At 40.9% G+C, this 26,291-nt stretch overlaps 1 protein-coding gene across 3 annotated transcripts in view; it reads right to left on the bottom strand.

The window, feature by feature from the left end:
* The window catches only part of NCOA2 (nuclear receptor coactivator 2), a 188,357-nt gene extending 163,176 nt beyond the window's left edge, over positions 1 to 25,181 (bottom strand). Inside the window, exons 1-2 of one of the 3 annotated variants that reach the window (XM_059862013.1) lie at positions 25,042 to 25,181; positions 15,361 to 15,440 (exon numbers count right to left, since the gene is read on the bottom strand). The gene's annotated coding sequence lies outside the window, so the exon portion shown is untranslated. Of the gene's footprint in view, positions 1 to 15,360; positions 15,441 to 25,000 lie in introns of all 3 variants that reach the window. The other 2 variants (XM_059862005.1, XM_059862021.1) reach the window with 2 other exon arrangements.
* Positions 25,182 to 26,291: the final 1,110 nt, after the last annotated feature.

The raw sequence follows: 26,291 nt of genomic DNA on the forward strand, positions 1-26,291 counted from the left end.
AGATACATAAATACACAATTATCAGATTCATTTATTCTCACACCTTTTTTATCTCTCTCCTGCTCACTTCCTCAGTAATTTTTGGTAAACCTTCCCTGTTACATTGTACCAATCATCAAAGAGAAGCTTGGGAACCATTCTGGCATCCATGTAATTCTTGTAAAAACACTAGGAAGTATAATCCTCTCAAAACAAGGATCCTAGGGAACTAGGGAAGCAGTATTTGGCTTTTTACCAATCGTTTCACAGCAAAGGTAATTAGTAAGTTATATACCACTGGAACCAATACCAGCACAAATCCAGCTTCCCTCACTGCTTGCTCTCTCTTCTAATGATGCCAAGATCGTGACAGGCTTACTTAACATGGTTATTGTTTCCAGTTTCAAACCCTTATACTTAATTAAGTTTGAGCTCTAGATGATCTGTCTTAAGCAGCCAAACAAACCAAAAATACTCCAACTCCATTACCTCACCTTTTTCCCCCCTCGCTATAGCAACAATGCATCAGAAACACTTCAGAAGGATTTCATTTGTGTTGAACAGCTAGGATTTGGTTAAGTGCATGTGATAAGCCACTTTCAAAATAAATTACACAGCTTATGTTTCAGTAACAGTAAGCATCTAGATTCTGGTCAGTCTTTTCATATCAAAAGAACACTATGTATCAGGAGCAAAAGTCTGTGATAGAAGTCATCTGAAAAAAACACTAGATGAGTAATAAGTTGCATTTCATGCATATTCGGTATAGTCTTCCACCACCTGACAAACTGGAAGAGCTGCCCCTCTGTCTCTTGCACAAAAAGCTATTGCCTTTTGGGATCAAAAAGTATCAGACATTTGCAAATGCTTTAAAAGTTTTACATAATACATAATCTCACACACACCCCCATCCTAAAGGAATTCCATGATTTCCGTTCAAATGCTGAAAAGATTTGGAAGAGCTGAAAAAACGGAGACAGTGATCAGCATCTCAATACTCCTTTCAAGAGCCAACAGGAAATGATAACTAATGAAAAACTCCAAATATTATTAATACAGGAAAATATGTCCAGCTTTGACAACCAAAGCAGTCATGGAATAAACACTTCCATCTTCAGTAGCTGCTAAAACAAACACTCTTTTACAGGCTTTGACAGAGAACAGAATTCATTTCCCCTTTACAGCTGCAGTGTTTCAAAGTCAGTTAAACATCAATGTGACAGCCTTACTTGTGAGAGCTCAGACATTTACTGTATTATCTTAGCTGGACATGAGCAGAAAGCAGAGACTGTGAAGGCAGAGAAGGCAGGGGGGAGAGAAGGAAATCAAGACTGTTTTTCTTAAACACCTTATGAAGTGTTCATCTTAGTTTTTGCCAGAGAGTTATTTTTCTTGTCCATTTATTCTGCATTTAAAGACTCAACTAAATCAAACACAGCACAGATCTGGAAGGCAAAAAGTTCACTAGGATGGAGCTTGTTTGCACAGATACTATGGAGCTAGAAACTTCTCACTCTGTCATAGCGTGCTTCTACAAATGAAACCCAGCTGACTGAGCCATTATCAATGTTTACAAATTAAACTATCTTATTTGCTGCTAGTCACCACCCTAGTGATTTTCTCATTAATATCTAGAAGACACAGTTTAGTCTCTCACCCTAATTTTTGCCACTGGCTTTTCTGTACAACCTCAACCTCACAAGACCATCGTGAACCTTAACATATATTAATTTCACACTGAGCAGCAAGCATGCTAAGTACTTAATAGTAAGCAGTTAGGAATATTGGCCAGATGTCAAACCAACCCTAACAATGGCACAGGCCACTAAACTGAGGATCATGAACAAAGATTAGACACTAAATAACTGTAGTAGCCATTTGCAAATTGAGGTTCTGTGGAAAGCTGGCTGCTCACATGATTACGGTCCTGTCTACTTCCAGGTGTTCAATTACATTAAACGAAATTAAAAATACATCAATACATGTTCTTACTACTGGTTTCACATGAAAGCAGTTGTTGCCATTGGGGGAAATGCTGTGATCACAAAGAGAAAATGTCTTATGAATTACTTACACAAATGGTTTGCTGAGTGACTAGTTCTTTCATGACAAATGATACCTACAATACTGAAAAGTTTTCTATTTGGATTCCATATTTATCACTTCTCTGTGCATGCTATAAGCAAGATTGGAAAAAAAAAAGAAACTACATATCTACTGTTAAAAAATAAAATGGAGAAAAAATAGTAGCTAGCAAATACAAAACACTGTCACATGAAACAGTCTGTGTAAATTATGTTATTACATGGCAGTCTTTTTTTCTTCTTTGAGCCAAGTTGGAATTTTAGAGCAAGCCTGAGGATTTGTGGCCATTTCACTTGGCATTTATATTCAGGAAATCTCCAAATCTCAGCTAATCAGAGTTTGAGCCACCTTTGACCTTCTGAAGGGTCACTTCAGTTAAGGGGAAGAGAAATCAAGATGGACTTCATCTGTCAATAATAAAATCACTCTTCTTCACTCTTCATAGGAGCCTAAATCTCAGGATTTCTGTTTCACAGTAATACTTTGAAGTTTCTGTCTGGCCATTGACTGACTGCCCACATTCCCCTAAGATACCTTGGTTAGTATTTCTCCCCTAGGAAAAAAACAAGAGAAGCAAATAAACCCCTCCCTAACAAAAGCTTTTTTACCTGTGCTTCTCTAAGCCACCCTCTTCCCCAAAAGCTCGAATGAGTGACTTCCAGGGAATGCTGCCCCAGCCACACTCAAGGGATGCTGTATTTTGATTTAACCATTTACTTGCTAAATCTTAGTGTTTGGAGGGCTGCAAAGGTTTTTCAGTGCTGTTTTGCTGCACCCTCCTCACTCCAGCACCACTATTTTTAGTAACCAGCAAATGGAGGCCTGTAGGACCTCTCCTATCACCAGAAAGCTATCAGCTTGAAGTGGACAAGCAGCCCAGCTCATGCATGCTAGCAATTCTTCAGATAGAGGCTTGCAAGCCCAGCCCTGCCTGCTTCTGCTGCAACTAGCACTTCACTACATCCATTTTAATGCAGGAGAGGTCTTTTTTTTTCCTTTTGTAAACAAACCTTTGATCAGAATACTATAAAATAAACGTGTCACCTTTCTCTCTTTATTTACCTTATTGCACTATGTTAGTTACATAAGTGTCAGGTCTCAGAGAGCCCAAAAAAACTCACATCCTATAAAAATTCCCTTCCCCTACATGTGTACAAAACTGATGACTGCTGTTTTACCTAGTATTTCTTCCCAAAACTGAAAATCCTCAGATTTGGTCAAGACTGCAATTTCCATATCAATTACCAACTTCAGAAACATTATACAAGACACAGAAATACAATTTAAAATTTATTTCAAATTGATACATATCTAACTACACCATAATAAATATAGCTGCATTAATCTTAAAAAGGAACAAAAAATTCTCAGAAACAACAGTAAGTAAATTCTGTTAAATATGCAATTCAAACTATGTATAGACCCAGTTACTCAAATCAGAAATCTTAAGTGAAATCCAGGCACGTGGTGTGTGGCAATGGAAAGTTCTGTAGGACAGGCTACACTCAGAACAGTGCTGGAGCTGAGCCCACGACTCATGTCAAAACTGATGTCAAAAAGTCTTGTGAATTTTCTCAGTATAAGCAATGCACACTGCACAGCTTGTCTCCATTCAATACTCCTCATCATTAAAAATGATGCATTATGCTAAGATTTCATTGTCTCAATTTATATCCTGTGACATCACAAACTAAAGATGTTTTTTTAAAAATTCAACTTAACTTATAAGACAGAGAAGTAAGCTGGGATATGACTAGTTTTGTTATGACTTCTAAAGGTGAAGTGTGGCTGAAAAAAATGCAACAGCAACATGTACCAAATTTCCAATATAAAATAGTGGAAAGTAAAATGTTAGAGTGAATAAATTTTTAACTGAAATTCCTCTGCTTTTACTCCCCCAAATTCAAGTTACTAAATAACTGGCAAATAGTATGACACAGCATAAAACAGTTGAGTACTTGTATTTCAGTAATGTGCAAATTAATTTAAAATGTTTTGGCAGGATAAACTTTACATGCATAAACTTGCAAAACATACAAGCTGCTTCTTTATCTGCTTATAAAAAGCAGAACTCCCTTCAGTTCCAGTCACGTGAATTAAATTTCATAATCAATTTTATTATGAAAAAAATACAGATTCTTCCTGCTGGGGCACAAAACACTTATGCAAAAAGAAGAAACACAAAACAAAAACTTCTCCTTGAGTAAATAACACTGAAGACAAAACAAATAGTAAAACCCTAACCCCAACTCCCCCCCAGTTAAAGAAGACATTTTCCCCTTATCCCTCAATTATATTAATCTCCAATTAGAAAGCTGATGGTCAGTAAAAAAAACAAAACAAAACAAACCCCAAAACAAAACAAAAAAACCCAACAAACCAACAAACCCAAAAATAATCAACAAAACCAAAACCCAAACAACAACTACAAAAAAAACCCTTAATCACCACCCTACAATTTCAACCTTAAGTTAGATCTTTAAAATAAGCCTCATTCATACAAAACCTTAGCCATGAGGTCACAATCCTAATTTAAAACAACAAATTTTCCCTTTTGGTTCCATTATAAGGTGATAGCTAGCACCTCTAGTAATTTAAAGACATCCCATTTTCCTTGAGGTTAACCAGACAGCAAATCAAATAATCCCACAGAGGATTCAGAGCAGGCTTGACCCATTATTGAAGTGTTAAATTAGAATTTCAAAGAGTAACTCCATAGTCACCCTTCACAGGGATAATTTTTAATTCTTCTCCTGTGAAATGTGAAGTTAAGTCAATACTTGGTGTTTTATCTCATAACAAAAGCAGACAAAAATACTGCTAACTCAAAACAATCTAGGTTGATTCTTGTTTAATAAAACAGCGAAAGGGCACTGCTTCAATGTTTTAATAGGCAAGTTCTCTCTAGCATTTTTTTACAATTTCAGTATTAATTCACATTGGTAGAGAGAAGCAGGAATTTTATTTACATTTTATGAAATTAAATACATAAATATATTTATTTTCTCAACACAATCCACAAAAGCCAATGAATCTGAATTTTGCATATGGAGAAAATAATGAGGATTGACCCCATTTTACAGCTAAGAAAATGAGGAACTTCAGCTCAAGTGATTTGTTTAGTACACTTCTGGCAAAACTAGCACTGAAGAATAAGCCCCTGGTTCTGTAGAACAAGGTCCATTCCTGCCATTACCAATGCAAGTTCATTCCCATGGGTAACATTACAGGGAAATTTCAATTACATGCAGGGGAAAATATTCCAAGTCCCCAAAATCTAAAAAACGTTCCTGCCACCTTATGTAAACTACTGGTGGAATTTAAAAAAAAAAATTGTCAAAAATATGTTTAATTTTCGTAGCTGACCCTAAGCCAGCCTACATAAATCATTTTAGCTGTCTGCTCAACACAACAGGAGAAGCTTAGCACAGCAAGAGCCACAGAACCCATCACCAGCATGGTGTAAGAGTGGTTGGTATCACCTGGTATCCTAAACAAACCAACAAGACAGAACTAAAAACTGATACTGCAACCAGTACAAATTACAACATAGAAAAAAACACAAAAACCCCACACCTCTTTAATTATTAAAATATGCAATAAAAAGTCTCACGTTGTTGCAGATTTATTCTCCTCCTCAAGACATAGTCTATGTAAGAAAATACCAGTTCCCTTTTACTGACTTCCTTCCCTGCCAGTGGTAAGTAAAATCATTTAAAAACCAATAAAACACAAAGCTGTCTTTACATTCAGCTAATGCAAGTGAAATATTAGCAGAAGCAGGCTTGACCTGATATTGGATTTTACATTTTCATCTTTCCTGTACTGCCAGTTAGCTCAAACTTTCTGCAAGAAACCTTATTTCCCTTCTCAGAATCTCATCTCTTCAAAAAAGTCCCTACTCCCCTGAGGAAATTCTAAGGGCAGGGTCACAGTCGTCCTTTCTCAGCTTCCGCAATATAACTCGAGTAGAAATTATTTACGCAAGTGTAACAGAACTGAGCACAGCTCTTTTATGAAGAACTTACCACTATGCTTATGCAGCAATATTTCCACAAAATCAGGACAGTAAGATAGTCCCCAAATCATGTCAACAGCAAGAAAAGTTATAGCTTATGGTCCTTCCCACCATAACACAACGTACTCCCTTAGTGGGTTTAACTTTTTAAGAGTTCAATTCTACCACTGCTGGCCACTTTATACATAGTTCACACTTTTACTTCTCAATTGCTCTGAGATATCTAAATAGGTCTCATTTTGATCTTTTCAGGTTTTCAAAAATTCATCAGTTTTACACCAGAAAATACCCCACCCTGACCTTAGCAACAGATTGGGAAAGAAAAGATGGCGTAAGCAGTGGCAACCACGTGAAACTTTAATTGTATTACATCTTTGTAGTCAAATGCATCCATTTAATTATGGACAATCATATATCTGATACAAGGAGCAGAGCTGTGCCTACAATGAATTTTTTATTTCAGCCACTGAACAGGAAAAACACATTTTAAAACTGTTACAAGTTGTGCAAATAGTCAATTCACCAGGAAAAAATGCCCTTGTTTCAGATAGCTTACTTCACGTTGAAGTAGGGTAAGCTATTCAAAGCATTAAGAACATCCACAAGGGGATGTAATTGCTAAATATATCTGTGAATGTATACCTTAGCTTCCTCTGCAGTACCTTCTCTGAGAAGAAAACCTTATGGGTAGCAGATAAATAAATTACATCTAAAAAAGTAGGCATGAGAAGAAACTACTGCCCTTTACTCTAGGACACATGAAACAGATAGGATGCTCACCTCCCCTGTAGGAAAATCAGTTCTCTGACAAAGTATTTACACATCAGTAAAAAAGCAGAGCTATTCCAGAGGCAGCAAAGCTCTGCTCAGAAACACTGAGTGGCCCAGAGAAAGCAGCCATCTCCTGAGAGGAAGGAGACCCAAAAGCAAACCTCTGCTCTGAATCAGGAGCAGCGCAATTCCCTCCTCCACCTCGCTGAGCAGCGCGATCCCAGCGCTCAGAAGGCGGAGGCCTGCTGCTATCGGCCCTCCAGCCTCTCCCTGCTCCAGCAAAGATGGGTGCAGCCCCAGCGCCCAGGCCGCCTGGCACATTTGCAGGTACAGCCCCTGCAGCCACCCCGGGTGAAGCAGGTGACACTCTGGGCCACCGCTGTAAAACACTGGCCACCTGCCCGTGCCCAGCGTGGCACAATGGGGAGAGGCAGGGCCACGCTGGTCCCAGGAGCAGCCGGGGAGTGAGACCAGAAGCCAGGGAGCAGGGAGCCATCTGACCCACCAGCTGTCCCTCTACCCAGGGCACAGGCTGTGCCACTGAGATGGTGGCCCTGCAAGGGGCCTCTCCCTGCACCCTGCAGCAGCTCCCACTCAGAGCCACGCAGGTGGCTTTCCTGTGGCTTACTGACTGTTGAATCTTGCCGTGACTCTAGCCTTGAAATCCAAAACTTCATTTCAGAATTTCCTAAGTGAGCCATTACAGCCTTTCTGATTAGCAGGGACTTTTACCCCCTTCCTCAATGAAGCTACTTACGAAATTCCAGCCAACTCATTAACAGCTTTACGCTAGCCAAAAATAAATTTTCAGTAAGCAATTCCCCCTCAAAATACACACATACAAGTTTAAGTCTCTAGAAAGACTCTCACAATCATGGATCAAGTTGTCCTGACACAAAACATGGGACTATCCCAAAGCTTTACGAGATTGTATCAGAAGACCACAGAACAGTTTTCCTGGAAGCTGGGGGCAGAAGGAAATAGCTCAGAAACCGAGTGATGAAGCAAATAAGAGGACGAGCAAGTAAGATGCAACTTTGATAACTACTGTTACTGGAATCAAGTTCAGCAGCAGCAGGCTGCTAGGGTTTTTTCCCCCTTTAAGTGCCCACAATACCTAAAACAGGACCAGAGCACCATATGCATGGTTCCATGCCTGTATTTAAAAATAAATACATACTATTGTGAAACATATGTGCTATATACAAAGCACATTTGGCACTAACCAACTAAGGCTGAAAATTAATAGAACAAATCTATTTAACCATTTAGGTTGTGACACACAGCCTGTGATGTACAGTAGTGGTGGTAGCATGGTTGGGGTGTGACAGTGGTGGAATAGCAGGTGACATCTCATATAAAATGGCCTGGTTTGGGGTAGTTTGGGTTTGGGGTTTTTTTGGCTTCCGTAGATTAGTATTGAGTATGTTTTAAGCGTAGCAACAATAGTGTTATACAATTTGACTCGCTGGTATTGGTTCCTCAAATATTTCAATGCTGATGCAGTGGGCTGACCATGGTGGGATGCCAGACACCCACCCAAGACCTCTCTCTCACTCCTTTCTGCAGATGGACAGGGGAAAGAAAGTATAACAATGAGTTCATGAGTAGAGATAAGGACTGGGAAGGATCACCCACCAAACACCATCATGGGCAAAACAGGTTAGAATCAGAGATATTAACTGAATTTATTGCTAACAAAATCAGAGAAGGATAATGAGAAGTACAAAAGTTTAAACACACCTTCCCCTCCCCCTTCCTTCCTTCCTAGCTCTGCCTTCTCCCACATCAGTGCAGGAAGAGAGAATGGGGGTTATGGTCAGGTCATTACCTGCTGTCTCTGCCACTATTTAGGAAGTGGAATCCTTCCCCTGCTCCAGCATGGGGTCCCTCCCATGGGAGACAGTTCTCCAAGAACTCCTCTTAGGTGAGTCCATCTCAGGAGCAACAATTCTCTACAAACTGCTGCAATCTGAGTCCATCCCATGGGCAACAGTCTTCCCCAAACTGCTGCAGTGGAGGTCACTTTTCCATGGGGTGCAGTCCTTCAAGGACAGGCTGCTCCCCTTTGGGTCCTCCACAGGATCACAAGTCCTACCTACTCTAGCATGGGCTCCACTCTATAGGTCTGCAGGTCCCTGCCAGGACCCTGCTCCAGCATGGGCCTCCCACAGGGTCACAGCCATCCTCTCAGGCACCCACCTGGTCCAGTGTGAGGCTCCTCCACAGGCTCAGGCAGATCTCTACATCCCCATGGATCTCTATGGGCTGCTGGGGCAGACCTGCTTCACCATGGTCTTATCACGGGCTGCAGAGGAATCCCAGCTCTGGTGCCTGGAGCACCTCCTGCCCCTCCTTCTGCACTGACCTTGGTGACTGCACACTTGTTCCTCCCACACATTCCCACCCTGCTCTTCTCTGCCCGCAATTAAAACTGCACAAGGACTTTTCTTCCACTTCTTAAATGTTACCTCAGAGGTGTTACCACCATTCCGAACCAGCCCAGCCTTGACCAGCAGCAGGGTCTGCCTTTGGCACTGCCAGGGGTTACTGGCAGAAGTGCCAGTAACTCACTGAGCATACTCACTGCTGGATAAGGAGGAAGCTTCTCAAAGAATCTACCCGTTACCAAGGCTTGGTCATGCAAACCCAATACAGCTGATCGAGAGCCTAGAACGTGGATATTGGCAAAAGAGTAAGCTCATGAGGAAGGAAAGACTAAAATCACAGTCAGGGACAAGGAATATTTTAAAAATTAGTAGTCATACATCAAGCTCTATGGGCCATCAGCTGCAGATAAACCCTATTCCACCACAGGATACATTCTGGAAGTTACATACTGTAACTCGAGACAGAAAAAGTTTTACATGAGTTCTGTTCAGCAGGACTAAGCAATAAAAACACAGTTAACCAGGATCTGTGAAGAGAAGCCAAGCAAAAAACCACATCTGAAAACTGAAAGGCCATAAAAATTAACCCAACTGAAATTTCATGTGTTGGCCACCTATTTTAGAGAAATGTTGATGGTTTTACCCCATTTTAAAATACTATTATAAACTGTGTCACCACACAGTAGTTTCAAGCTCACAACCAGAAGAAAGAAATGTAGGGGATGTCTCACTCTCTTAAAGCAGTAAAATAGGTACCTAGAGATTGAAGGACACAAGAATCCAAGGCAAAAAGGGATCTTCAATTCTATGTGTTACTCGTAAGGATAATGTTTTAAAGTTTAAGTGAGAACATTCAAATATAAGCTAAGAAACATGCTGAAAAAAATGTGAATAGAAACATTTTAATTCCTCCTGACACTACTACAGCTTCCCTCAAGGAAAAACCAAATTGCAATACCTACTATAAAGCTAATTCTTTTCTCAATTCTAATTTTAAATATTCCTAATTTGCTTATTGTTGTCATTTTGAAAGATACAGAGTTTGGTGTACAGAGAATGCTGCAGTTTATTGATTTGGGATTACCGAAGGAAGAAAAGTACTAACAATGGAAAAAAAGGCAAGAATCCAGACCATAAAAACAGATGTTGGAATAGGAGAACAGAGTATATTCTTCATTTATCATGGCTACAGTTGCAAATAAAGTTTTAGCAACACATTTACACACATACTGTAACAAATACTGTGTACAGAAGAGCACCAGTACCCTTTTTTGGTTGTGGTGAGATGACTAGAGGAGGTTTCTGTAACATATTTGAATAGTTAGAGCCCTGCACAATGATACTGTAATACTCATCAATATTTCTAAATCATTTTCATAATACTCAATTTCTGTGACTTATCTAGGACCTTTCATCTGAATTTTTCAACATCCAAAGTTTGTTTTAGAAAGAAAACCTGTAATTTCTTGGCAGTCCAGTTAATATAAAAGCAAATTAATGAGAGCGAAACACATTGTACAAGACTTTATATTATAATCATCTACAAATTTCCTTACCATTACAGCAGATAAGTCTTCTGAGCATAACATCCCCACACTGTGGTATTAGAAAAATTCACCCACTCTAATGTACACAAATATCCATGAACCACAAAGCATTGTACTATAATGCTGTCAAATAAACAGACTACTGGAATTCAATTTCCTGAAAGCCAAGGCAAAATCTACTGGCCTTCATCTGAAATACCAGTACCATTTCCAAGCCCTGTATTTAATTAATACTATTTACTGTCAAGAGCCAGGCCACGTAAATATTTCACTCTTCCCAATTCAGGGACTAAAGGCAGGCCCAGAGGAAAATCTGCCCAAGTAAATGCATCTTATCTTCTTTGATGATGCAAGTGCTCAGTTGTCCTGTTCTTGACCCCTCTAGAATTCTGAGGCTCCAATACTGGTGATACAATGTCATCAATCTATATATAAAATATACATTGATTTTTCCACAGATGATAATGACAGCTATTTCTTCTGCTAATGCTAATACAGTATAACTTTGTCCATATAAAAAGGTTCCTATCAAGGTAAGAAATGAAAAATCTTAGCAAAGTCCATTACAAAGTCAAAACCAATATTTAAGAAGTGAATAAAATCAAGTTAGCAATCCCATTTCCTAAATATTTTTTATTTATCTCACTGAAACTGCAATGTTCAAAATAATCTTCCAGGATATAACTACATACAAAAGGCAAGCTTCAATCAATTGAATGAGCATTTTCAACAGTCCTGGATATATATTAAGTTTGGTTCCATCAATGCAGTAAAAAGTTCACTGACAGAGCACTCCATTTAAATCAGTTTACAGTAGTTAATGAGTTTTACAAATATAAGAATAGTTTAATCCAGCTTTACAATGAATTTGAACATTGTGGCCTCAAAACTACTAAAGTACTTTAAAAGTACTTTCATTACTAACAATTCTGCTAGTTGCAAGCATAAGATTTCTATCTACAGTACTCTAGATTTTCATAAAATTTAAAGGAAAGAAATGCAATATACTACATTTGTGTAAATTTCAACTTTTCCACAAAATAATGTTTTTCATAAACTTCCAGTTCCAATTTTAGGGGGGAAAAAGCTTTTAGGGGGCAATTGTATAAATCTCAACAGATACTCATTTCCTAATACTTCAGTTCTCATCATACCACCCACACAGAACTTCACTCTCAGATTAGGAGAACCATTTTAATGCTGATTACATTAAATTCACCATAATCAAGCATCCACTTTTACAAGCATCTTCATAGGCAATTCATGTTAACTAATGTCACTACTGAACGTCAGTGACTGAACACAGAATAATCTTATCACATTTCATGCAAGACACAACTCCTCAGTTCTGAGGTCTAGCAATGAAAACACATTCCCTTTATTTATCACAAACCAACTCAATGTAGATTAAGTATCCTTCACAGAGAAGACCAAATTCATTAAAGATTACACATAACAATACATTATTTCAGCTATTTCAGAAACACAGCTTCTGTGGGAATTAGGGTGCTCTGAACTGACTCCAGGGTTCTGGGTAAGCACCATTCTAGCACTGCTTTGCAAGCTCACAGAAGCTAGCCTTATTCAAGTTGGATAGTTGGCATCTACTGTAAGTTCCTCATTTGCATCCTTTAATTATATACCCAAGCCTCTGAAAACTTGTTTCGATATAAGGCAGTTTTATTTTCAGTACTGCACTTTATTTTCAGACAGCATTCCCTTTACACAAACATGTATTAAGAGAACACAGTCAAAAATGAGACATTTGTCAGAATTCTCTGTATCTACTACAGCTGTAAACAACAAGCACTATAACTCAGAATGAAAAGACACACAAATATTTTCTATCACACTTGACACTAACTACAACACAAACGACAATAAAATCACTACAAAGTTAGATGGAAACAGACTCTCCAGATCAAGAGCGACAGAAAACTGAGATTTCTCTAATCTATGTCCTTTTTGCTGAGAAATATTCCTTACAAAGCAAAACACTTCATGAAAAAAGGAGAGAGAGATAAAAAAATGCTTTCCGACTGGTAACTTTTAGACTGGAAATTAAGACAGATTTTGTATGTTTGGGTTTTTTGCAAGTCTAAACTTATCATCATTCTAATTGCATCCCCTTTTTTGTGAGCACACAGCAGCTGCTACCCACTACCTCAACTAACATGAAAAATAGTCCAAATAAGCTTTAACTAGTAGGTTCATTTTCCAAAAAACTTGATACAGTGGCAGACAAGCTGAATGTGCACAATTTCAGTCAGAGTCGTGGTGCAGTCTCGTAGCATACAGTCAAAACCAACATCTATAATTCCACAAGCAACACTAGTCAAAGCCTAGGCCCAGATTTCTTAAATAACACTCCAACTGATGGATCCTTCCAACACTAGTATAATTTCAGATGGGTATGCTGGTTAAAATAAACAGCTACAGCTCTTTGAACTTGCAGCAGAGAAGGTGAGCATGCAAGTATGTCAAATACTAGGACTGAAGCCCTAGACAATCAAAACTCATTAGAAAGACTTCCAAGGATTCAATGGAACCAAAATTTAAAACTATTCTTTGGCTTATGGAACCTACTCTTGCTAATCAGTCTATAATAGGAACACAGAGATAACCACACACTAAAGTAAAAGGATATTTTGGGTGAAAGCTACCTCTCTGCTTCATCCTCGCCCTATAAATCCTTTCATGACACCCATTTTTTTACAGTGGTTTATTCCTCAATGTCATTACCATAGACTTGACATACAAATATTCATGTAATATTTGCTCTTATTAAAGGTTTTGGACTTCCTAAACACAGAAACTGTGTTTTGGTCAGCATGTGTGAAGTTACCAGATTATTTTCTATCACTGTATCAACCAAGTTGATAGTGATAGAATATAGTTTTGGTGCAGAACGTAGCAGCATTAAGGAAAAGACAGGTTGTTTTCTTTTTGCTCCATATAAATTAATTAGGAAAAAAACCCAAGTAATTATAGGGAAATTGTTTTTTATTTTCATATTTCCCTAATGCATTCAGTTTTTCAACCAAAATTTGAAATTGAGACAACTGAAAACAAACGTACGATCAACCTGACAACAAAATTTCACGTTCTCTATAGAAAATCCTGGCAGTGACATTCTTCTCTTTATTATACCTATACCTAACTCATTCTGAGTGCTATTCACTAGGAAAACAATATTTTAGAGTATTTGCATTTTTTTGAACAATTTGCTTAAATGATTACAAAAGCAGATCACTATTGAGAAGACCTGCACAAGTACCTTATGATTATGCAGTCCAGGTAAGTAGTGTAAATAAATAATAACTAATATGGTGTAAGCAATAAGTGTAAATGAGTAATAACATCTCTGTGGCTAAGAATTTTCAAGTTATTACAAAACAAAAATAAATTATTAACCAGAATTATAAACTTCATTGAATAGAATGAACTTCAGAGTGTTTTATCTGAACTGAAAAGGGAAAAGACAGAAGAAAGCACTGGAAAACTGCTTAACCTGTTTTCTCATTCACTGATGCTAGAAAATTAGGAAAGTTTAAAGAAAAGCATTACTAGTTTTCAAAAACTGCTGAACACAATTAACAAAAGAGGAAATGACACTTGATATGGGCTTACATAATTTTACCCATATTTGGTTGGCATTTTATAAACAGTCATCCCCCAAACAACTAAAAACTCTTTCAGCAGGCTCATTTCCCACCTCTATATTTAGTGTGCAAGCCTCAAAAATACATATTTCTGACCTTAATAAGTCACTCTATGTGTTATAAGACAACATTTATTCATGAGTACACTGAAAAGGTTCTCACATAAAATCTCAAATGCGTATTTGTTGTAAAAGATTTATACCAAGTGAATATACTGATATATCAAACATACCTAAAATAAAACCACAGCATTTATATTCTACTTTCTTTCACTGCACTACCAAACTATTATTAGTCTGCATTTAAACAATCCGCAGGGGTCTCTTTTTCTAATTCTCAGTGGTATTATCCCTTCTTGAGAGCAGAGTTAAACAGGCACAGCACTGCCTGATGGAGTCATAAGACAGTAATTCTTGAGCAACAAGCAGTTTAAGTCATCAGTGTCATTATACCAATTTCAACCCTCAATTTAAGTAATTTATTAGTGCACAGAGTTGGATGGAAAAGCTTATATTATTTCATATTCAACCTTTGCCATAAGACAGACCATAATCAGCACATCTGAAAAATGTCAATTCCTTAGTTACAGTATAAAATATCAAACAAACCTAATGAGAAAGGCTGAAGGGATCAACATGCGATATTCCTTCTCAGCAGAAAGTCCCATTCCTGGTCCTGGCACCAAAGCAAGGACCCTCTGCTTCCATAACCAGTCTCACCATCATTTTCAAAGTTTCCAAAATGTTAGTCTTTCCACCCAGTGTACAGAATCCCACGTTACTTAAAACCAAGGTTTGTTCTGCTGTATCCACACAATCAATTTAAGACATCTCGCATCAAACTCCCCAGTGAAGAAGATAGAACTGCAACACAATCCAATTAAATGCAATAGGATATAGACAACTCACCGAGACTCAGCGATGCAAACAACGATTTCTAGGGGCTGTGTATGCAGAGGGCCTTGCTACTCAGACACATCTCAAGTATGCTAGGAACAAATTTGAGAAAAAAATATTAGTCTTTTTTTTTTTGGAGATGGGCATAGAAGAACAAAAATATGATGTTTAGCACATTGCTGTTTTAAGCAAAACACAACAAGGGAAACACAAACTTTGTGGAGCGTTATCTGCTTTTCCAGACATAACTACAACCCCCTTCCAGTTGCACAATCACTCCAGTCACACAACTTCCTTTCTACCTGCTGCCTCCTGCAAATTCACAGTGATAGCAGCTAAAATGTTTACATTAACTTACACAGTACACAGCCTCTATTTTCTCTAAAGAATCTGTGAGAACTCTGAAAGTGCCTGGTTCCTTTTTTTGGTTGACTGCTTGATTTGACAGCACATTAGTTTCAAATCTCTAAAAAGGAGAAACTGGTTTTCTTTCAACCATTATTATAAGTTGCATGTACAGAAGCATGTTTCTTCTCTCAGCCTCCACCTACAATACTCCTGACCCAAGTGACAAGCATCAGAGAACAGAAAGCCTTTCTCTCATATGGAGTCCCATAAAGCAGGAAAGAGTCCATAGAACAGAGGCCATACATTGCACAGCAAAATAACTCCTTCAAGGGAGGAGGAGTGTGCCACTGCCCACACAAATATTATACCTGAATTTCTGTTTGTAGGTCAAAGAGCACTTTATGACAAATATATCCAAGCAAACCACCAAAGAAGAGTTTTCTACTTTTTTATTTTGACAAACAAAAAGGCAGAACATAAAGCAAATGAGAACACAAATAAAATGAAAGATACACTACAAGAGTCATCAGCAAAAAAACCCCACCATACACTAATTATGCCTCGAGAGTAGCAGAATTTAGAATCAACCTCTTTCTTTGCCATTCCTGCCATCTTACAAAAACCTTCTTCAAACAAACTCTGCCTAAGTTCTTTCACAGACAGGATACCACTACAGTAATAGACTATTTAAGGGCACCACTAACAAAGAAGTGTTCTTACACAAAATATACACATGGAAGATAAGCCTACATTATTTCCTCAGGAATGTCCAAAAAGCACACAAGCTCTGTGGATCACAAACTCAGGGCTTTGAGTGGGTCCTTGTTGACAGAAAAAAACATCTTGCCTTGGAATAAAATGGTAAGTAAGCTACTAGATCTTTTGGCAATTCAGAGAGACACCAAAGAGAAGACAGACTCAACAGCACATGGGGGCTGCAGCCCCAGCCCACAGTGGGGAGACCTTTTCCCCTGGGGGGCAGTAAACAGGACACTGCCTGTGCAAACAGGAGCATTTCCCACTCAGCTCCTGTCTTTTACCTGCTAGGCACCAGTGAATGAGTACTCTACTACCATTTTGTTTCTTGACAACTAAGGTGGCTGCTCACTTTTATTTTCCTGCTGTTTTTCCATATTTCTTGCATCCCACCTCCTGGTCTCTGTGGCCTCCAATACAGCCACTCAAGGGTCTGTACACAAGTCACGTGGCTCCTGACCATCACAGCAGTATCCACAAGGGCCCACTGGAAAGGACAAGCTTTGCTGATTTTCATTTTTCTATTCATAAAATGTAACAATAATATTGTCTGAAAACAAAGACAATGCATTATAGCTTCACAGTAGAAGCACTACCTTCAAAACACAGAAACATGACTAACAAGACCTGTCTTCCCAAAAAATCCTCTTGAATTATACAGCAACTAGAGACAGGATCATGTACTTGAACAGATGTATTATCTAGTATATTTCTGATACATTTCTCTAACTAAACTAGACTGTCAGTGAAGAAAAGAAGTGATGAGCATGAAGTTATGGACAATGAAACGATCTCTTAGTCCTTTGCCTTCCCTCCTCAAGCCCATTCCGGAGGCTGAAGAAAAAGGAAGCCAACTACCACCTATGCCTGTGCAAATTTACACCCAACCCACAAGAATCAGGAGCTTCTTGGGATGACCCTCAGAACTCAAGGGAACTACTCCTGCAAGAAGCCAGGTCTCACAGCGGCATAACTCTGTTAACAGTGGTGCACCAAGGGCCACGTGAAGAGCAGAACACTGCCTCAAATAATACACAAATGATCAACATTACCTACGATATAAAAATGGAATGCACCACAGCCACACCTGCCATTTTCCAACACCACCATCCAATCCTCCATCCCACAAAGAGTAACAGAAAACTGTTTTAAAGGTCAAAAAACCTCAACTAAAAACAATTGATATGGAACAGAACAACACTGTCTTCTGACTTCAGAACACTTTACATCTTTATTTTCCATTTGTGCACTGTTGCTTCTTTCCCTTCTGGTCTTCATTCCAGGTACCTAAGGTGTGTTTACCTCCGTGGTCCATAAAAATGTCATTGTGAACAAAACACACAACATCAGTGGTAAAAACCACAGTTCAACTGAAAGGGAGTGGGAACTGCCACCTTCAGACATACTTGGAAGAGATCATCCACAGCATGCAAGCTTAGTGAGCATGAACTTGGTGAGCTTAGAGAGGTTTTTTCTCATCTACACTGTCTTCAGGTTCCATCATTCCTAAACTAAGAAGAAAAGGAGCCACAAATGATCTCACCATCATGCAGTTATCACTAGCTTCACACAGAACTGTAGCAAAAAATATTTTGAGGCTTCATGAAAAATTCAGTATCTTTGTTTCAAAGTAATGCTTAAAAAAATCCAGCAAAACAAGCAAAAGTATGTTTGCACTGCAAATGCCAACAAAAATTGCCAAGCAATTAAAATAAAAAACCCTTTAAACTATGCTATTAGAACTACATTTTATAGCCTGTAAAGTATCAACAATTTTTTTTTTTTTTTTGCACCCCAGCAACAACTCTTCTGGACTCATTTAAAGAAAATAGCACATTTCTAGCTGTAAATTTTAATTTTGGAAAAAGTACAAAGATCTAGACTGGAAGAGCTTTTCTCCTTGAGAATATAATTGAAAACTGGAATTTATTTATTTATTTCTATACACTCAATATTCCTCCACAAAGAATCTGTTTCAGAAAATGGATAGAACAGGATGAGGACATTGTTCACGTATCTGGAGACCAAGGAATAAAACTGAGACTAGCAAGTGAAATTAGTTGACAATAATCACATGTATTTCTCAGAATATATAAGTACTTGGTCAGCAAGTCCTGACAATAATTTTGAAAGAGTAAAGAGAAAGGGGCTGAAAAGTTATTTTGTGAACTCAAAGCATGGTGTAAGCAGAATGAAGAAAAATAATCTCCACTGTAGCCTAGATGATACTTGAACTCTCAGATTCACAAGTATTAAAACTTATGACCTTGGGTTTTCATAGAGTTTGGGTTGCTTTGGGTTTTTTGGTTTTTTTAATTAATTTCTAAATACATCACACAGACATATGATGAATTTTAAAGTTCATAAAAATATGAGTAATAAAAGTGTCAGCATATACTCTCAAATTTATTCATAGGCAGACTTTCCTCTCCTGTCAAAAAGTTTTATTTTTTAATGCAGTTTAGTATCTCCTACATAATCCATGAGGTACAAATAGGTGACAAACTGCATTGTTTCTAATTGGAGTGATTTTCTTCAAAATCCATGGGCCAGGCTCATTAGAGATCAATACTGACAGCAATGAAAAACTAAATCTGTTCGCACACAGATGAATTACAGCATAGGCAGAGTAAGAGTAAAATTCTATAATAATTCTGACTTAACAAGCAAAATGTTCTTTCACTTTCCATGCCCATTCTTCACTCCCAGGCTTCTCCACTGAGGCAGCGAATAAAGCAGCCAATTGTGATATGCCCACTATAAATCCTACCCAAGAGCAACAATATGTCTTACACAGCTCACTCAAAAAGCATCAAAATAGCAACTCTCAGTCAACAGTACAGCAGATATATGTTCTCACTATGTCCCCTCATAGAAGCTCATGTGATCCATACTACCTAAGATTTATGAACAAATCAACACATTCAGTAGATATTTTAATTAATTTGTCACTTATATTCTCTGCCTTTTCATTAATCCAATAAAGGTTTCCATGTAATGGGGATTATTCTAGCAAAATACAAGTTTTCCTTTCTGAAGAGAAAATAACTTCTTGAAGTTTAAAAAAAAAAAAGAGAAAAATGTAAATAGGATTTACTGAGGACATTGCATCTTAGCTGCAAAAAACAAATGCACATTCCAAGGAAGCACCTTAATACCTAAGTAATAGGAGCACACTCACAGAAAGAGTGAGATTTACTATCAGTTGTAACTGCTAAAATGAGAGCAAAGGAAAAATAATATCTGTCAGTAACTGTATTAATGGGAGATTGTTATGGAAGCCATTTAAGGAAATGCAAGACTTGGAATAGCATAATGATGAAGCTGCAGGAGGAAAAAAATGTGCATATTGTTAATACGCTGCGGTATAGCTTCAGACACTTAAATTAATGAACTAATTTCAAACTTCAAGATGTCAAGCACTTTGATGACGATACATTTTCCATAGGAATTGTTTCCATTATATATCCATAAAACTCTTAAATAAAATTTCCATTAGTCTTTCATTTGAATAACGTGCAATTTCCACAGAAAAAGATTGAAAAATCATAAACAGTTACAAAACACAGTGCAGCAAATCTACCACATTCAAGATCTATTTTTCAAACTATTCATCAACTCAAAATAATTGTATAAAATCAGCAAAAGTATTCCAGATGCTCAGGAGAGGAAAGGCACTTCTAGGGAATAGGTAAATTCAGGACTGAATGAAAGAAAATTAATTTCTTCCACTCATTTTTCCATCATATAAATGCTATTTCTGAATATGCACAACACTGACAAAATTGCTTTGTCTTAAAACTGTCTAAAAAATACCCTAGGTTTTTGTCTTTTTTTTATTTTTTTTCTAACTCTGTATCCTAAATTGATTAAACTATACAACCTGTCATTTTTCATGTCAGATTTCTACTTGGTATGTTTTGAAAAGGCTGAGCTACTGAATCATTAAAACAGGGAGTGTTTGCATAATGTAAATACTGCTGACAAACTACTAACTGTAGAACTGGTAAGATACCTTTGTAATATGTAACCACTGACGTAATATTAGAAATTATTCTTACTACTCTAAGTTACTATTTCAGCAATACATATGACTGTTTAAAATGTTATTCCAACACAGAGCAGGAGTCCTGGAAACTGTATTTTTTATTCCCTGAAATCATAAAATAGTATCAAAATATTATCTATAATAAATACATGAAATATATGTTATCTAAGCTCCATTATCCTGACAGGTAAAAGCCAAAGAATACTTCTGTAAGGTTTAAATTCCCAAGAGAAGAAGAGCTCAGATCCTGTCTGCAAGCACACAATGGAATCACAGCTGACGATGCACATCTTTTTCTGGATGTCTCCATATGCTCAGGAGGGTTTTTCCCCTCCTCTCCCTCCCTGTTTCTCCCTCTCCGCCTCCCTTGCTCCGAGCATTACATTGAAGAATTTGTCATTATCTGCTGCCAGAAGTATAAGAATGTTTTAACAACTAACAAAAATAAAGCAGTGCAGTGAACTTCACCTCATTTAAAAATAAAAATAGGGGATCCTGCCAGAGTAGCTGTCTATAACTAAGTTAACTAACAGTAGGAAATGGGTGGATGAATGAATGCTGTTATATGCCTTCTATAAAGTAATTATCAATTACTCTGTTCTTAGTTTAAAATGCTGTGTCACACAGCAGAGCATATACAGTAACAACACATTTAACCTCTGACCTCTAAAGCCAAACATGGACATAGATGAATATTGAGCATCTTAATGCCTATCAGAATACTGAAGAAATATGTGGAATTTGTTAAATATACCTACCTGCATGCAATCTGCCTTGTTTAGAGGAGCCAGCCATAGCAAATGTACAAAGAACTGAGCATGGCAAGAACAGTTTTAGTTCAGTGTTCCCTTTTTCCAATGCACAATCTATTAGTGCTCGGCAGACAAAGAGAGTTACGTTTATATTTAAATTTGGTAGCAGTCTTTGGTTTGTCTTTTCTTTCAAATGAACTGACAGCATCTTCAAGGCTTAGACCTCTTAAGCCTCTGCAATTCTGGTGTCAGGTGCTAGAGAAACTCCAGCTGAGCGCAGAAGCCCAGATTTTGCCAATGAGACAAGTGACATCAGCAACAAAGGCAAGGAGCAGAAGACAGTGGGCATTGTAGCAGCAGCTGGCTCGCTCACTGACTTTGTTCTTCCTCCTGCAAAATCTGGGCTCCCTGCAGATGGTCTAGCTCTTACTGGTTTTTTGTAGGACGGAGGGAAAAGTTGGGAATGCCAACACTACAGACGGTTTACATGCCTCTTTCAACAGAGCCTTTCAACGTTCTAATGAGCAAGCTACACCCTAAATGATTATAAAAACATAAACATTATTCTTAAGTAATTTTTACTTCAGAGTCTCAGTTTAATGCAATATACTACACTATATGTAAATAAATCCTTTATATTTTCAAGTGTTTCCACCTGAATAACCTTTAATTTCACTCTCAAATAACATGATAAGTTTAAGTTTATAAACTGGTTCCAAAAGTACCATTCTTGATTCAAACGTCTTGAGTTTCAAATTTAGCACTGACACCACGAGGACACACAATGAGGAATCTACACATTTATTAATGAAGTGCCTTCAGACGTTGCAGAGATACTGAAGAACCACATCAGACATGGATTCTCTCCCTAGTAAAGACCACAAGCCTGAGAAAATACAAAGTTGAGAAATCTTCAGGTTTTATGTGAAATAAAAGAGTACAGTGACTAAAAAGATGAGGTGATTGCAGCACGTTTGACATGCATTTATTGCATAATGCCCATCGAGATAAAAAAATGTTAAAAATAATACAGTTCTTCAAAATAATGCATGATGTTGAAAAAAGATGAACCTTTCTCCTTAAAGTTGTACTCAATATTCTTGAAAGTTGAGTCCATGACAAAGTATTTTTTTCAAGACTGTAGATAACCAAGATTTCCTATGAACATTAAGCTTCTCACACTTACGGATTAACCTTTTGGGGGCAATATGCAACTCCCCTTATCTCATACGATACAACAGAGCCAACTTCTATGTCCAGTCCCCAAAGAGCTGTTACCACAAATGCAAAAGGAAGGGATACAAATGCATCAGCGTCCATATGTGCTTGCATACACATCTGTACGTGGAAATACGTACAAACCTGGTATATCCTATTTGTGACACCACTGCTGATGTAAACAAACAAGCCTCCTGGAAAAAAGTAGGAGGCACCGAGTGCCTACACCAAATGCGATAAAACAACCAGTTTCCATCCACACTAAGCTGTGTTTAAGCAAAGCAGATCTCTGCTTTGGGGTGTAATAATTTCAGTACAACATTAAAAATTATATACAACATGGGCATTTGTCAGAGTGTCCAACAGTGGACTGGCAGCTCCCTCCCTCTGGGCGCTGCCAGAGGATTACCCCATGAGAGGAGCCCACCAGGTGACCCAACACTGCCACTGGGTCATATGGAGCCAGGAAATTAACTGACTAGGGTTGTTTTTATAGTTCAGTACATAAAAAACCCAAAGGGATAAAATCCAAATGACTGCCTTCACCCACAATGGCAGAACAAAAACGAAAAGAAATGCTTTATGTACAAAGACTGGCACTCTTAAATGCTTACTTATTTACAGTAGCAATAGAGCTCTGCTGTAACTGCCACAGCCAGGCGCTATATGCTTAGCTCAAATTATATTTAAACATTATGTGTTGAGTTCTGAAGCCTATTCACCTGCTTCTTACTACTCTGAAACAAAAAAAAAAGAAAAAAAAAAGAAATATAAAAACAACTGATTATTATCGAACAAGCTGGCTGATCTCCTTTCACAAGGAGACTCTCCAAGCTAAATTACAAGTATATTTATAGTGTCCCACATACACACATTTCAGACCAAAGTATACAGGCTAACTCAAACTAAGTATATATCATGATACAGTGATATCACGACTTCCCAGCGACTACCAGCAACTTCCTCGCCTTTTCTTTTTTATTTTTTTATTTCCCTTCCCTCCACCTTTTTCTGCCAGGCTCTCGGGCAGGTTTCCCACAAACTACACGGCCTGAATGCCCCTCTCCGGCGAGAGCAGAGTGCGGTCCCCGAGCTGGGGGGAAACGCTCAGGCCCAAGCGGCGCCGAAGGAGCGAGGGGCAGCGAGGCAGGCGAGGGACACGGCTCCGGTTACGCCTCGGCCCGCAGCCTCGGAGGCGCGCGGTGCCCGCGGCGGCGCACACACCGCCCCCGCGGAGGAGGGGAGGGGCCGCGCACCCGCCCTCCGAGGAGGCGGCGGGCACCTCCGCACCCCTCCCCCGCGCCTCACGCGTGGGGCTCCGCTCGCCGCGGAGGGCCCGCCTGCAGCCGCCGCCCGCTGCGGGGAAGCGGGAGGGAGCGGAGCGGCACCCGCCCAGGGACCCCGGCCCCGCGCCCGGCCGGCTGCTCTGCTCTTCCCCCTCCTCCTGCCGCCGCTCCCCGCCCCGCGCACACACGCAGGCACACGGCACTGCGGCGGCCGGGCCCCCACCCCTCCCCGGGCCGCGGGGAGGCGGCGGCCGGGCGCCCCGGGCTGCGCTCGCACGCAGCTGCGACGCTCCGCCGCCCGCCCCCGCGGCTCGGCCCGGCCCGGCGCTGCGCGGCGCGCACGGGCAGGCACAACCCCCGCGCAGAAAGTTAGAGAAGTTGCCCGCTTCGCCCCCTCCTGCCCCTCGCGTCCCCTGAGAGCGCGGAGCGGCGGCGAGGCGCCCTGCGCAGGGGGAAAGGGAGAGGGCGCCGGGCGACGCGGTCCTTGCCCGGCGCGGAAAGGGGGCGGCCGTCTCGGCCCCGCGGACGGAGCGCGGAGCGGCCCGCGCCGCTGCGCACCGAGTCGTTGTCAGCCGGGGAAGGGGAGGCGGCGTCGCTCTGCTCCCCAAATCACCCCTTTTGTCATCGGGGAGAGACCCTCCCTCAAGTTTCGCTACCGCTGCGTGGTGGGGGTGAGGGGGAACGTCCTGAACAGTCCCTTCAAAATCGCACCCCGCTGCCCCATCCTCCCCCAGCCCGGCCAGGGCAGTTCCTGAGCCCCAGATCAGCCCCTCGCCTTCCCGGTTCCTCGCACTTCCCCCCCCCCCCCCCCCAGCCAGGGGCGCCGAGAGGCGGCACCCGACCTCCGCCTGGCCTGGGAGCAGGAAACCGGCCCCCTCGGCCCGGCAGGGTGGGGTGCCCTATCCCCCCCCCTCCCTCGCCAAAAAAGGAGGACGTCCCGGAGAAGTAACCCCGCGCGCCCACCCCCCACCGCCGGGCGCGGGGGTGCGAGCACGATGCCCCGGTAAGGGGCGGCCCCTCGGTCCCTCTGCTCCCCACGGAGGGGCCGCAGCCCCCGCCCCGCTCCCCCCGCCGCCGGCGCGGGGGAAGCCGCCTCGCCGCGGCCGCGGTGCCGCCCGCCAACGCCGCCCCTCCGCGCACCGGCGCGGCCCCGGGCGTCCCCCCGGCGCTACACGGGGCGGCCGGGCAGGCGCGGGGGCCCGGGCACACCCCCCGCCGCGCCGGGGCCGTGCGGGAGCCGTTACCGGGGTCAGTGCCGTCTCCCGCCGCTGCCGCCGGCGCTGACCTTCGCTTTGTAAGATGAAGCTGAAGCTGGGGCTGCGGCCGCCATGTTCCTTTTTAATAACTGCCTGCTTGTTTATTTCAATGGAGACCCTCCCACCGCTCGCCCTCCTCCTCCTCCTCCTCCCCTTCTACCCAGAGGAGGGCTGGACGGGGAGGAGGGAGGGGGAGGCACAAGTCACTCCCCCCTGCCCCCGGGCACGGCGGCAGCGGCCGGGCCCCGGGCGGGGGGAGGCCGGGCCGGGCGGGCGGCAGCGCGGCGCGGTCCGGGGGCTGCCACCGCCCCTCGCCGCTGCCGCTCGGCGGAGCGCGGGGCCGCTCGGCGCCCCGCCCGCGGGGACAATGGCAGCGCCTCGCTCGCAGCCCTGCGCAGCGCTCGCAGGAGCCTCCTCCTCGGCACCCGAACCGGGGAGAAAGGGGAAGGAAAAAACAAAGTCCTTCGCCCTCGGAGGGAGAGACTTTGGCTGTGGCCCTTTGCTGTCTGTCCTTGGAGGAGCCCCGCTACCAGGCGGGACCGGAGCAGTCAGCCCTCTTACTGCTTTCGGTGGCCCATATTCACGAAAACAGGGAAGCAAGGCGGGGGCTACAGTCTTATTTCCTTTCTTTGCCTCCGGAAAAAAAAAAAAAAAAAAAAAAAAAAAGACACACATGCTGAAAATCGTGTCAACTGTATCTCACTCATGGGAGCAAGGGGATTGAGATGCAGGCTTTCCCTAGATTGGAGGAGTGAATACATGAGTTAAAATTTGTTAAGGACAGGAGGGCGATTGTTAAACATTGCCCTTTAGTTCAAGAAGCAATCCGCGATGCAGAAATCCTGTCTTGCAAGAAAAGCTTTACGTTTTCACACGTTTCGATAATGGCGAGTTGTACTTTACACTGACACAGTCGTTATTTTTGACATTTTGTAGCCTGGATGTGCAGCCCCAAGTTGTTCTGTAGCTATCTGCAGATTATATATTGTTCCTGGTTGTATAGCTAACTCTGCTTGCAATTAGGCTCATCCTATTTTTTTTGATCATAATCCTTGTTTTTCAGATGGTTACATTTTTCCCTAGTGTGCTGCATAAAATTTCCCATACTTGTCTGACTTCATTTTTTTAAGCTGTTTTCTTGCATTGGGCAAAAATAGTTCAATTGTTTCTCCAAACAAATTAAAGGAAAACTCTTTCCCACTCTCCTCCCCCAAGTTAAAGAAAGAAGCCTTTGCAATCAACTGGCTGAAAACTTGCAATATTTTCTTCTCCTACTGAG

The sequence above is a fragment of the Haemorhous mexicanus genome, chromosome 1, assembly GCF_027477595.1.
Source record: "Haemorhous mexicanus isolate bHaeMex1 chromosome 1, bHaeMex1.pri, whole genome shotgun sequence".
NCBI lineage: Eukaryota > Metazoa > Chordata > Aves > Passeriformes > Fringillidae > Haemorhous > Haemorhous mexicanus.